General features: G+C 48.7%; 1 pseudogene; it reads left to right on the plus strand.

The window, feature by feature from the left end:
* Nucleotides 1-574: 574 nt before the first annotated feature.
* Nucleotides 575-3410, plus strand: LOC123163155 (L-type lectin-domain containing receptor kinase IX.1-like; annotated as a pseudogene).
* Nucleotides 3411-13787: the final 10377 nt, after the last annotated feature.

Here is a 13787-nt window from a genome sequence, read left to right on the forward strand (position 1 = left end):
CACTAGCTTCCCTTGTACTCCTTCCGTAAACTAATATAAGAGTATTTAAAGTACTAAAGTAGTGATCTAAATGCTCTTATATTAGTTTACAGAGCTAACGTCTAATCCAGGTGTACTAGCTTCCCTTATACTCCCTTCGTTCTCAAATATTTGTCTTTCTAGGCATTTCAAATGAAAACAACATATGAATGTATGTAGATATATTTCAGAGTGTAGATTCACTCATTTTGCTTCGTATGTAGTCACTTGTTGAAATCTCTAGAAAGACAAATATTTTGAAATGGAGGGAGTAGTAGTAAATGGAAAACTATCACGTGCATGGGGCCTACTCCTTTTGTCCCGTACCTGCATGCAGGCCATCTGCGCAGCAAGCCGTTTCGGTCAAGTCGTCCCCTTCTCACAAGAGACTAATCCAAAATCTGACCAGTCCTGGCCCACCCCCACTTGTCCTGACCCACCCCACTTGGTACCCGTAATCCGCGTGTGGCGAGAATAGTCTACCCCGGTGGCGGTTTTGAAATATAGACAAGCCAGAGATCTCCCTCCAACAAGCTTCCTTCCTCCCAAACAAGCGATGGGCTCTCGCCGTCGTCCAAGTCCTACGGCCCTAGTCTTCCTGGTGTTGCTGTACCTCTTCCATGCTCCCCGCTGGGCCTTCTCCCTCTTCTTCAACCTCAATTTCTCCGACCCCGGCGCCGGTTCATTCATCGACGTGCAAGGGCGGAGCTACAGGGTGGGCCGCGGCCCACCCTGGAATTTTGGGCTGGCCTATATAGTATAGCTTATTAGGAGATGGGCCTGGGAAAAAAGAAGAGCAGAAAACAGCCTACGCTGGTCGTCTGCTTGTCCCGAACGCAGCAAACAGCCTACACTGGTCCTCTAGCACCTCAATCCACGGCGACTGCTCAGACATTGATCCGCCGCCCGCCGAGCCAGCCTGCCCGGCCGCCCGGAGCCACCGCCGGACCGTCCTGACGCCCATGGCCTGCCAGCCCTCCCACCGCCCGGCGGCTGCTGTCCGCGCATGCGCGCACCTTGGTACAGATCTGAATTTGTCCAGACCCGGCAACTCCTCTAGCCTTCGCGCTCCTTGGATTCACTAGAGTCTGGAGACTAGAGGTGCAGCAGCCCCGATTTCAATTTATCCAAAGACTGAAGTCAGGTAGCCCGGGAATTATTATTTGTACAACACTACGTCGACACACAGTATGTTCAATTTTATTTACAGTTCGACAAATAACCTTGTCAATGTTTGTACGACTATATTATGATCTGTTTAAATATGATACTGGTAATTATTAGAAATGTTCACATGTCACATTCGTTCTCAATTTTTTTAGGAGGACCACCCTGATTTCAAATTCTAGCTCCACCACTATCGACGTCACCGGCGACGCACTCATCAGCACGTCGTGGCTAGAGCTGACAAAGAATACACGTGATGCAAACATCCAGCGCAGCGTTGGCCGGGCGTCCTATGCGCACAAAGTGCCGCTATGAAGCAATGCCACCGGCGAGATGGCTAGCTTCACCACCACCTTCTCCTTTCGAATCATTCCAGACAACGCCAGTCTGCCGCTCACACGCGACGGGATGGCCTTCCTCCTCTGGAGTTTTCCTTCGGTGATCCCGCCCAAGAGCAACGGGCGGCGGCCTCGGCCTCCTCTCGAGAGAGTCGAACAACACTAACGGGACACAGGACGGCCCAATCGTGGCCGTCGAGTTCGACACGTTCAGCAACGTTCCATATCGCGACATCAACGGGAACCATGTCGGCATCGACATAAATTCCCTCAACTCCATGGCATCAATGGACACGACGACCTGGCCGGGCAAGAACCTCACGTCCCTCCATGTTATGCAAGCCACCGTGACGTACCGCAATGACTCCAAGATGCTGGCCGTTGATCTCCTTATTGGTGATGCCTTGTATAAGGTCAATGCAATCGTTGATCTGAGCAAATGTTTACCGGAGGAGGATGCCATTGGCTTCTCAGCGGCGACCGGCGACGTCGTTGAGCTGCACCGGGTACTGTCATGGTCATTCAATTCCACTCTGCAGCTTGAATCAACCATCAGCAGCAACAACCACAAAAAGTTGGTACCAATCCTACTAGCCATCCTAGTTCCTCTGCTTTTTCTGTTGGTCTGTGCGGCGGTGGTACTCGGTTGGCGGCGACTTAAGAAAAGAAGAGCAAATGAGGACAGCGAAGAAGAGTGCGACGACAGGGCTGACCTCGAGAGAGGTGTGGCTGCCGGCGGCCCCAGAAGGTACATGTACCACGAGCTGGTCGCCGCGACAAGCAACTTTGCAGAGGAAGAGAAGCTCGGGCGAGGCGGCTTCGGGAGCGTTTACCGCGGTCACCTCACACTCACACTCGCATCCGCCGTCCATGGAGACCAAGACCGCCGTGCGGTGGCGGTGAAGGTGCTGTCAGCGGAGTCATCGGCGCAAGGGAGGAAGGAGTTCGAGGTAGAGGTGAGGATCATCAGCAGACTGAAGCATCGCAACCTTGTTCAGTTGCTGGGTTGGTGCGACAGCCGCAAGGGGCTCCTGCTTGTCTATGAGCTTGTCACCGAGAGCAGCCTAGACAGGCACCTCTACAGCAAGGATGGCAGTTATCTCACATGGCCAAAGAGGTACATCATAATCCTAGGCCTGGGATCGGCGCTGCGCTACCTCCATGGGAGTGGGAGCAGTGCATCCTCCACGGCGACATCAAGCCCAGCAACATCATGCTCGACTCATCCCTCAACACCAAGCTTGGGGACTTTGGCTTGGCCCGGCTCATCAACCATGGCGCCGGGTTAATGCAGACCACGAAGGCCGTGCTCGGCACCGTCGGCTACATCGACCCAGAGTTCGTCAACACGCGCCGGCCCAGCAAAGAGTCGGACGTGTACAGCTTCGGCGTCGTCCTCCTGGAGATTGCCTCTGGCCGGCGTCCGGTGATCGAGACCGCGGAGAGGTCCTTCACACTGCTCAGCTGGGTGTGGGGTCTCTACGGGAGGGACGCGATCCTTGACGCGGCGGATGAACGGCTGAGGGGCGATGAGGCGAACGAGCGGTGGATGGAGCGGGTGCTGGTCGTCGGGCTCTGGTGCGCCCAGCCGGACCAGAGCGAGCGGCCGTCCGTGGCGCAGACCATGCACGTCCTGCAGTCCGACGAGGCGAGGCTGCCGGCGCTCCCGCTGCACATGTACAGAGGTGCACCGAATCTTGCGTCGTCCGTCCCGTACGGGTCTTTGTCCGTGGACGGCTCCGGCTCCGGTTGCGTTCGCTCTTCTTCGGTCAGCACCGGCAACACCACTGCTTCCTCCGAGTCGTCCTCAACCGCGCTGTTACGTCATTCCAAGGATCAAGCTACGTAGTTGATTCATCCAGATTTGTAATTCTTGTTTAATCTCCTCCTTACGTCGAGTGTTCAGTAATTCGCTGGAACGATGTTCGGTCAATTTGCATGGTGTTTTGGCTGGATTAAATTCTCAGGAGCAAGTAACTGATGTTATCTTTGCTACAGACTATCTATCTTTAGTGCACAGCATCCAGTTTTCAGTGATTGATCGTTCTACTATTGATGCGGCGGTTTTTAATATTGAATTTGTGGCTGGTGCCTTGGATTCGATGATCTTCAAGCACATCCATCAACATTTGAATATTGTTGCTCATTTGTTAACTACAGGTTGTTTGTATTTGGTTGCTGCATGTATTTTCTATGCTAATTCCGTATCACATCCAGAAAACTATGTGCAATGTTATTGAGTAATCAATAAAGCTTGTGTTCTAAAAACAATCGGTCGAAATTGTATCGGTATGTATGTGAAAGCCCCGACCTTTTCAAGTTTTCATCAAGGGACATGAAACTGTGCCCGAAAAAAAAAGTTAATAAGTATGGTTACCGAGCGGATACTTTGTGTGTGTAGTAGGGATGGCAATGGATAGGGTATAGACGGATACAACCTCCTTCTGCCCAAACCTATATCCATAAAATCCTTTTATCCCCACCCACTTTAATACCCATGGGCATAAATTGATACCATGCCCATACCCATCGGGTATACTATACCCAATGGGTGTAATTTCTGACATTTAAATTTCTAAAGAAGTAGAGAAATGAGTGTAAAATTCAAGTGATGATGAGCGAGCAGTATAGCACCGACATGGCATCCTCCGGTGGCTGGCCTTTTGGAGGGATTAAGCGTGTATGAGCAATGGTTGGTGGAAGCCTGACGAAGTGGAAGGCGGCATTGGGAATCAGGATCGCTGGATCGAGAGATGGATAGGAGTTCGACGATGATAAGTTGAGATTTCATTGTTTTGAGACATATAGGACGCAGGAGGAGTGGAGAGCAAGTGTCTGTGGGCAAGTGAGCTATGACTTGTTTAGGGAATATAAAATATAGGGTTGGGCCATGGGAGTTGGATGTTGACACCACATGCCATCTGTATGTTGCGGAGAGCTGGAGAGACTCTACTGCACAATTGCATTGTGATTCGTGTTGTCATGTTCACTTCAACTATATGCATGTGTGTTGCTCAGCTCACCAATCCTATATGGATTTTAGTCAAATCATCTTAGGCCCCACTTATCAAGTCACTCCCATCTCCTTCTCTACTTCACGTGCATGCATGACAGGATTAGGACACATGCATTGCTTCTCCTCTTTCACCCAACAAATTCTTTCTTTTATTTCACATTTATAATTTTTATTTTATATTTGAACTCATGGCACTAAGACCTTACAACAAGACCAATGTTTGATCCATTTTAAAAATGTTTAAGTATCAATACTTTAATCCGTTTATTTCACAAAATCTATTTCATTATGGGAAACTGACTAGAACAAGACCAATGAGATCATTTTTCAAGTAAGTTAATATGTTTTACACAAGGAGTTGTTTTCATTTTACTGAAATCAGTTTTGTTTTCCTTAGAGTGAATTCTTTAAATGAGTGGAATCAGTTTTTTTTAAATGAGTAAAATTTGCTATCTGAAACGAGTGAAATAAGTTTTTGAAATGAATGAAATTATGTTTTAGAAGTGAGTGAAATCAAGTTTTTGAAGTGACTGAAATTAGTGTATTGAGCATATTAAAAAAATTACTTTGGATTTTTGAAATGAGTGAAACCAATTCTTTTGAAACAAGTGAAATTATTATTTTTTAGTTGAGGGAAATCAGTGTTTGAATTAAGTGAAATCAATAATTTTGAATAGGTTGGAATCCATTTTTTGAAATGAGTCAAATGTGTTATTTTATATGAGTGAAATCTATCTTTTAAAAAGGAATAAAATTACTATTTTTTGAATTGAGTGAAATAAATGTTCTGAAAAGAATGAAATCAACAGGTATGAACGCAATGCTCGGCGTTGTGGTGTCGCACTTGTTGGGAGCATGTGGTACGTTGTGCCCGCGTAAAACAAAAAAAGTTCTTCCACCCAACCACTACTAGGAAAAGGCCTGGTAGTGGCGCACCTGTTTTTGCTACTAATGGCGCACTACAGGTGCGCCACTAGCATCACGCCATTAGTAATTAATACTAATGGCGCACCCCTGGTAATGCCTCCCAGGGGCCATATTTACCCATGTGCTCTGGCTTACTAATGGCGCACTTGTAGATGATGCGCCACGAGTGTGCTTATTGCAATGCGCCACTAAAGTGCAGAGTGGTGCGCCACTAGTATGAATATTAGGGATTATTTTTTTCTTTTCTGATATTTGTACAGGATACAAAACATATTACTGCACAGAATATAGACAGCACAACATATAAACAACAGATTTATCGAATACAATAGAAGATTAGTCTCCGAATACAATTCATCATATTAGTCTTCGAATTTAAAATACAGAACAAAGTTAGAACACTACAAGTCTCGAGACTGCGAGTAACGAGTTTGTCTTCACATTACAAGTCGATATCGATCACCTAAACTACCATCACATAGAAAAGAGCTGCGGTCATCACCATGAGCATCATCGTAATGAAACTGGTCTTCATCCGGTTCCTCCAACTCTCCCTCCTCTCTCCCGCTAGATAGCGCGCGTATTTAACTTCGGCTTCCGCCCTAGTGGTGTACCCTTTGTAACTGTTACCGCTGAAACGGTGAACCTGTCTCCGACACTTCTCCCAGTCGTCATAGACTCCGGGAACCTTACCCTTATACACGACATATGACGACATCTCTATGCACTAGCCAAACAAAACGTTAGTAGCAATTCATAGACAATACATAAGCAATATATAAGTATGAAACAAAAGGATCGGAAGAGAAAAGCAACACATTAATAGCACGATTCATGATCCTACTAATAAATAGCATCGATTACATATAAATAGAACGACTGTCCAAACCAAAGAGACATACAAGTTCATTAAAGTTTAATATTACAACATGAGCCAATCTACATTTCAGAACTACATAGCATCACTACTTTCGACTCGACTCAGGGACCGGAGCGTGGATGAAGCCGCCGTCTTTCGTGATGGTCATGAAATCGCGGGCGTTATCAGCCTGCATTTATAGCGTTGTTTCTATCTCACTGTTGGACGGTTGATATTTGAGGTAGAACTGCCCCGAGGTACGAAGGACATCTTGATGGATGATTTCCGCAAACTCCGACTGGATGCGATAGAATTCTTGTCTGATATTCGCGTCCTGGATTGCCGACAAGCGTGTGGCCCAATCTTTGAGATTATATGGTAGCAGAAGGTGATTATGGTCCCGTACGACCGCCCGCATGTGATGGAGGGCGTAGTAGGCATCCTTCTGACTGTCAGGCGGCTGCTTGACGCAAGGAAACGTCGTATTGTGGGTGAACACGTGCTTGTCGTACCTACGAATTGTCCTGCTGAAGGTGCCTCCAGATCTGGCGTAGCCGGGGAGAACATCATCAAAAACTTACTTAATATTTGTGTAGTCTTTCTTCGACTGATGGTCCGAGTCGAAATACGTGGCCATGGAATATTTCGGGCTTAAGAGGATGAGTGTGCAATGTGTGTCACTGCACAAAACACAGAATGTTAGAAAAAAAGAACGATCGAAATCTAAGAAATCATATGTTACGGGGCGGTGAGGGGATGACTTACTCGGGAAAGTAAGGCACGAGGAAGTTATCCTTATTTGGGTTTGCCAGAATGACGCCTTCGAGGTGTGAACTCACGACTTGCCAGTCCCCAGCGCTGCTCAAGATCTTGGCACTCATGTAGAAGGGGTCAACTATCACGATGTCCGGGGTCTTGTCTCTAATGATCTGCATCTCCATACTCAGCGAAAATAGCCGAACGAAGGTGTAGTGCAGCGGATAAAGGTTAAACATAGCGAAGATGTCATCAAACCGCAGGACGATCGTACCCCCGATGGCGCTATCCACAAACCCTTGCCCTCTGGCACCTTGGCCATGAAAACCAGGTATGCCACATCATTCTCGGAGAGACGCCGCTTCTCCAAAGAAAGAACACTGTCATGCAGACTCCGCATAGCACCGGTTGCAGCATTGAGAAGATTAGTCGGTAGCATCGGCCTACCCGCCACATGCACCCTCTTCGAGATATCCTTAGGTGAAGGTGGCCCGTCCTGAGCACGGATCGTACTCGTTGCTGGCTGGCTCGCACCGCCCTTGTTATTCATTCGTTTTCGTCCCTTCTTCTTCTGCTGTAATGGGATCGAGTTCTGCTCAGAGACCGCCTTCTTGAGTGTGTTGGGGCTGATAATATTTCGCACTTCGGCTATCTGAGGCTCGGTGAAGGCGGCAGCTGGATGCGTCTCCTGAGAACTGAACGCCAGACGACGCCTGCTGCAATTCGGTTTCTCCGCGGTACCAGCTAGATTGCGGTCGTCTTTTGCAGGGTTGGGTTCTTGAGAAGGAGGCCCCAAGAATTCATCACTGTACCCATGTTCGGCAAAGTACTTATCGACGTTGGTAAATGTACCATCGTCGTCGTCGTCGTCCGGATCCTGTGCCATATGCATGTCCGGCATATCCGGTAGCGTTGTGGCGGTCTTGCCATGGCTTGGCACCGGCACGACTGACGGTGTTGTTTGTGGGGTGGTGTCCCCCGCCCCCAAACGAATCTGGCTCTTCGGCCAAAGCAGGGGCCAGTTTAAGCAGGCGCTGAGGGTCATCACATCATCTTCGTCGGCCCCAGCGGGTCGAAACAGAGGTAACAACTCGTCGCAGCCAGGCAGCACCCGAACCAGTTCAACCCTATACACGGTGGGTGGCATCGGATTACCGTGGAACACGGGGTTGCCCGGTTGAACGATTCTGCCCTTGGCGACATTGATCAACTCACCGCCCACGAAGTGTAGGAGAGTGCATGGAACATCGGCGTCGGCGCCCTGCGAAAACATGTAGGGCGTTAGGGATGCCCAGTCAAAGGCAAGGAGATGAAGTCATCGGCCGAGAGGCTTAGTTACCGTGATGGCGTCGAGGTCGGCTAATGTCGAGGCACTACCAACGGCGGCCTTGCAAGTGACGGAGGGGCCGCTTGCTGCCAAGGTGCTGGCCGGCGTATTCTTCGCACACCCGGGTGCATTAATCTCCAATGCCCGCGCCGGCACCGGAGACACCAATACCGCCTCCGTCGGAGACACCAATGGCGCCGCCTGCGCGTTGTGCGAGTTGCTGGTCGTGAAGCTGGGAACCGAAGGCGGCCCCTGTTGGCCGCCCGCAATCCACGCCTGCAGCCCCTCAATCAAGGTAGGCACAATGGCGGTGAGCGTCGTTCCCAGTTGGTGTTGCACTTTCTCTTGGACCATCTCCGGAATCCGCGCCACTTGTGCCTTGAGTTCTTGAACCTCGCGTGACTGGCTTTCTGAGCTGGTCTTTTTCTCCTTTCGCCCACCAGCATTATAGTATGACGACCATTTCGTGGACAAGCCTTTGCCGGCCACACGACTAGCTGACAACGGCTTACTGAACTTATCCTTGTTTTTCATTACGTTCAACGCCCCTATTTAAAGTGTTGTCCCAAGGGGAGCTCTGAGACGACCCCGCGCTACTGCTTTCAGTGTCCTGCGGAAGGAATGTGAACCATTTAGAAATTTGGCTTCATTAATTAGAATGCAACCATATGGAGCTAATTACGCGGGGGTGTATTCCTTACCAGAACACGCTCAAGTGCCTTGGTCTTCGCATCCGTGGTAAGCTCCGTTGTTACCGGGTCCATCTTGTACCGGGCCCTGACATAGTTTCTGGTCTTCTTGTCACGGTATTTCTCGAAGCGGGGCGGTAGGCCTTGCTCGGCACGCCCCGCGTCCTCCTTGTCCCATATAGGTTCCGCCCCTCTGTAACCGCCGGGACCGAGTTGGTGGACCCCTAAGTTCAAGTCCCGCATTTCTTTCCCCCATTGACTTGCTTCCACGGTTGCACTGCTCTCGCATTTTATCTTGAACTCCTTGTAGTCATCTTCGCTGATCGAAGGATTTTTCTCCTTGATCTTCTCATAACTATCACCTTTGTCAATCATTCTCTTCACCGCGCTTCTCCAAGTAGAGAGGGCCGTGCTCATCTTTGTGAGGGCGGCACTGTTCACTTTATTCCCTGAGAGGCGTTTGTTTGCAAAGTCAGCGGGGAACTTGTATCGTTCGTGCAGCTTCGTGAAGAGGAGGCTGCGCAAATTCCCTCGGTCAGGATGCCTTAGGTTCTCGGTGTTGATCGAGACGGTGCTCCGGAGAATGCACCCGAGCTGAACCGAGTACCCCTTGACTAATTCTTTGGGCGCCGTTGGATGCCCGTCGGAGGACACTTCAGTAAATTCCTCCTTGACGGTGCCGAGCATGTTCGGGCGCCGGTCCTTCCGTTGGCTCTTCGGTTGGCTGCCATCTATGCGTGCGCTGCCATCATCAGTGGTGGCATCCTCGGCGGCACCATCAGTGGTGTCATCCCCGATGCCACTAGGGGTTGTGTAGTCAGGATCGGTGTCTTCCGCGGCGTCCTCATAGCGGTGAGGTTCTTCCTCCGTCTCCTGGGACAGCTCCCAGAATTGCTTGCCTGAACCGCCGGCCTCATCGTTGCGTGCCATGTTTCGCTCTAAATGGGAAAAAAGTTTGGTCAAAAAGTTGGTTATTGTCAAGGAACAAGATCATGGTCTCATCATTTAGGGTTTGTCGACACCGAGGCATCCTAAAAGCTAAGCTTTTATCATTTAGGGTTTGTCGACGCCGAGGCACCCTAAAAGCCTAAACTTTCATCATTTAGGTTTTTATCGACACCGAGGCACCCTAAAAGCCAAGGTTTTATAATTTAGGGTTTGTCGACGCTGAGGCACCCTAAATGCTAAGTTAAGTTTTCATCATTTAGGGTTTATCGATGCCGAGGCACCCTAGGTTGACTGATATATATGGGTATCTTCTAATAATATACCCTATCAAGAAAAGGGAAGGAGAATTCTAAGTTGGGCCTAATCACTTGACTCTATTGCCACCTATGGTTTAATGCAGCAAGAATAAAGGGGCAGTTGATCCTACTTAATTAAGTACTAAGATACCCGGCCCATGCATTAGTCGCAAGTACCCCATATGTCTTATTTTTAGCAAAGTCATGCTAAAATTCACGGAAAATTTCAGCATGACCTTTACTGAAAATAGGACATATGGAGTACCCGAATTTGCCGGAACGGAAGTTAATCGACATTCCGGCAAACTCAAGGGCCTCTCGGGGTACCTGCAAAATCATTATCCCCGCGTAATGAAGTCGCCAATGGGTCATTTCAGAAGATCACAAGTAGCATCATCACAAGTACAACATCATCACAAATACAACAGCAACAACAGTGAATACAGGCATAACAGCAGCAGCAGCAGGTTTATTCTTCTTCTTCATAAACACTAATTGTCTAATTGAGCAATACAACGACAGTGTGAACAAATAAAAACACAAACTACACCTACATATTTGGGTACCTCTATGGTAGTAACATGCCATGCTCTGCCTAGAGCTACTGCAGCACGATGAACCCCTCAAAATGACATATCCTTGTTCAGTTCGGCTAGCAGATTTTGTTGCCTAGCTAGTCACATTCTCACATCTGGACATCAATCCCCTCACTCACATCTACACCTACTAATATCATACGATTACGGTAGCAGATGATTGCTAGACTACACTCTTAAACTCATTTTGGGATCAGTGGAAAACAGTTAGTGCCAAATTCCTGCTCCACTTTTCTGTCTTGTTTTTCACTGAAAACTGATATGGGAAAAGTAGTAAATAATTAGCACTAGTTGGTTGGTACAGTAACAGATGGCAACCAATTCATATAACTCATGATGGCGCAAAAAGTTCAAAGGTGAGTAGCTTAGCTTGGCATGTCTCAGACTCATTTGTGCACTGGTAACTAGTTTTTTACAGCAACCAACAACAACACTTATCAGGGAGCTGCCTGCATATTTCTAAAAGAGAAGGAAAATTTGGTTTGCTCGTAAACTTGCTGGAGGCTACAAAACTAGTGTAAGTTGTCACTGTTCTACACACACTTAGTTCCAATTCATGACCATTTCAAGTTAAATGTTCTTCCTGTCTTCCAGGCCCATCTAAGCATGTCCGTCCACTCAATAACTCTGCGACTACTTCTAATGGAGGAGAGGAGGAACAACAGAGGTGGCTACTCACATCTGCTTCTGGTGGGTGTTGAGGTAGGACTTCTCGCAGTACTCGGAGGCAGAGTAGAGCTACGGCCGCAGGTTCTTGATCTCCTGCATCCAGCATGGCCACAACGCTCAGTTTATCTACCATAGACAGTTCAGTTTAATTTACAAAGGACTGAGCACAAAGTTCAATGTCGAAACAGACTAAACTTTTAATGAAGTGACGAGGTTCAACACAAGTCAATGGACTGACCACTAGATTCATGTGAGGGAGCACACAATTTTTAAAATCAGCACAACTACAAAACTTACACATTGACAGCCACCAGTGAATCACATTGTAAATTCAATGAACTTGCAGTTGAAGAAACCATCAAAAAAGCAAGATTGCAGCTCGCTCGACAGCCTAGATGCAACGTCTTAGGGAGCAGGAGCATGGGTAGAATCTGAGGTCGGGAGGATAGAGCTTGGGAGGAGCCCAGGAGCTCGTCGGTGTCGGACCAACGTCGTGCTCGCGAGAGGTAGGCATGCTGGGAGGGGGCAAGAAAACCTAGGGCGGAGGAGGGGAGGAGAGAGGAGGAATCACCTAGAGGAGAACATCAGGCAGCTGTAGGAGGACGCCGGCGTCGAGGAGGCTGCAGGCGGTGGTGCGTCGAGGAGGTGGCACGTTCTTGCTTCCCCGAGGACCGAGATGGTGAGGCGGGGCCAGCGGCGGCGCTGGAACCCTAGCGTTGTTCGGTCGGAGCACCTCATCGGAGCGGGCTTCTTGTAGCCTTCTGAGTTGCCTCACGCCAACCGACTTCCGAGAGATGACGATGAAAAAGTTGCAACTGAACGTGCGCGTCCATGATCCCACGTATTGCAACTGGAAATATCTGCGTCATCAGCACGTGATAGTCGTGAGACTTCATCCTGCTGAACTTCTGCTTCGCTGAGGCTAGGTATCTGCTTGTCTTCCCCGCGTAATCGTAAGGAAGTTTTACTCCTACGAGGCAGGTGAAAAACTGATCGATCTCCTCCTGACTTAGAGTGAAGCACGCGGGAGGGAAGTCATTTCCGGTCTTCTTGTCCTTTTTTTCCTTTGCGACGACTTTCCGTGTCCTGCTTCGCCTCATCATCATCATCATCATTAGGGTGAAGCTCCTCCCTGATGCCCATTTCAAGTCTGCCCTTACTTTCGGCCCATCTTTGGTCTTCTCTGGCATGTTGAGCAGGGTACCAAAAAGACTCTCGCATACGTTCTTTGTGATATGCATGACATCAAGGCTGTGAGGCACACGGTGGATCTTCCAGTACGGCAAGTCCTAGAAAACAGACCTCGTTTTCCATACCTTTAGCAGCGGCTCTGGCGCCTTTCGCTTCTTTCCCGGCTTTGGCGCCTTTTGCTTCTTTCCCAGCAGTGGGCAATCTTTCCAACTTTTCAACAGCTCGTCTATTTCCTCGCCGCTCCTCGTACGCGGGCGTCTTCGGAGTTCGGTTTCACCATCAAACAGATCCTTACGTCTCCTCCATGAGTCATCGTCGCGAAGCCACCTTCGATGTCCCATGAACACGGTTTTCGAAGACACGGGATCTCTATCTAGCTGGCGATACGTTGTGTCATCCATGCACCTGACACATCCAGAAAATCCGTGGACCACCTGCCCCGCGACATATCCGTAACCGAAATAGTCTTGCACCGTCGTGAGCAGTGCGGCTCTCATAGGGAAATATTCTTTCTCTTCGGCGTCCCACGTATTGGCTGGCGTTTTCCACAGCGTGTCTAGCTCCTCTTTCAGTTGCCCCAGATACAGATTGATGTCGTTCCCTGGTTGTTTCAGCCCTTCAATTAGCATACTCATGTGAATGTACTTCCTCTTCATGCACAACTAGGGGGGAAGGTTGTACATCCACACAAACACAGGCCAGGTGCTATGTGTGCTTCTCTGGTTGACAAACAGATTGACTCCATCGGTGCTCGCGCCCAGCACGATGTTCCTTGGATCATTCCCAAATTCTGGGTGTTCGAAGTTCAACGCTTGCCACTGGCTCGCATCCTTAGGGTGACTCAGCATCTTGTCTTTTTTATTTATCTCCGGATCATTTGTTGTTGTTGGTGATCATCGTTTCTGGATCTTAGGGTATCGTTAAATGGAACGATAGTCCTAAAATAACTTTGAGAATATGACCTTAGAAGAATGATCATATTGAATCGAT

Source organism: Triticum aestivum, chromosome 7B, assembly GCF_018294505.1.
Source record: "Triticum aestivum cultivar Chinese Spring chromosome 7B, IWGSC CS RefSeq v2.1, whole genome shotgun sequence".
Classification (NCBI taxonomy): domain Eukaryota; kingdom Viridiplantae; phylum Streptophyta; class Magnoliopsida; order Poales; family Poaceae; genus Triticum; species Triticum aestivum.